This window comes from Arachis stenosperma, chromosome 4 (assembly GCF_014773155.1).
Source record: "Arachis stenosperma cultivar V10309 chromosome 4, arast.V10309.gnm1.PFL2, whole genome shotgun sequence".
NCBI lineage: Eukaryota > Viridiplantae > Streptophyta > Magnoliopsida > Fabales > Fabaceae > Arachis > Arachis stenosperma.
This window is the reverse complement of record NC_080380.1, coordinates 24,418,821-24,419,675: the sequence shown is the minus strand read 5'-3', so window position 1 is coordinate 24,419,675 and position 855 is coordinate 24,418,821. Positions and strand designations below refer to the sequence as shown.

General features: G+C 41.2%; 1 non-coding gene across 1 annotated transcript; it reads left to right on the top strand.

Moving 5' to 3' along the window:
• Positions 1–626: 626 nt before the first annotated feature.
• LOC130977792 (small nucleolar RNA R71) lies at positions 627–734 on the top strand. Its single transcript, XR_009085468.1, has one exon. It is a non-coding gene; the product is annotated as a small nucleolar RNA R71 (small nucleolar RNA).
• Positions 735–855: the final 121 nt, after the last annotated feature.

The window sequence follows — 855 nt, the reverse complement described above, 5'->3', positions numbered from 1 at the left end:
CATGAAACTTTGAGTGGTTTTGATTAGATCAGAGACCATGGTTGCTAAGTCAGAGTGGCTCCTGCTTAGAATTCTCTATCTGTTGCTGAGAAGATGATGGAAAAGGCTTGCCATTGCTAAACCTGTTTCTTCCACCATTATTGTTTGTTGAAACCTTGTTGAGGTCTCTGTTGATCCTTCCATGAGAGATTTGGATGATTTCTCCATGAAGGATTATAGGTGTTTCCATAGGGATCTCCCATGTAATTCACCTTTTCCATTGAAGGGTTCTCAGGATTATAAGCTTCTTCTTCAGATGAAGCGTCCTTGGTACTGCCTGGTACAGCTTGCATTCCAGACAGACTTTGAGAAATCATATTGACTTGCTGAGTCAATATTTTGTATTGAGCCAGTATGGCATTCAGAGTATCAATCTCAAGAACTCCTTTCTTCTGATTCGTCCCATTGTTCACAGGATTCCTTTCAGAAGTGTACATGAATTGGTTATTTGCAACCATTTCAATGAGTTTTTGAGCTTCTGCAGGCGTCTTCTTCAGATGAAGGGATCCTCCAGCAGAGCTGTCCAATGATATCTTGGACAGTTCAGACAGACCATCATAGAAGATACCTATGATGCTCCATTCAGAAAGCATGTCAGAAGGACACTTTCTGATCAATTGTTTGTATCTTTCCCAAGCTTCATAGAGGGATTCACCTTCCTTCTGTCTGAAGGTTTGGACTTCCACTCTAAGCTTACTCAATTTTTGAGGTGGAAAGAACTTTGCCAAGAAGGCATTGACTAGCTTTTCCCAAGAGTTCAGGCTTTCTTTAGGTTGTGAGTCCAACCATATCCTAGCTCTGTCTCTTACAGCAAAA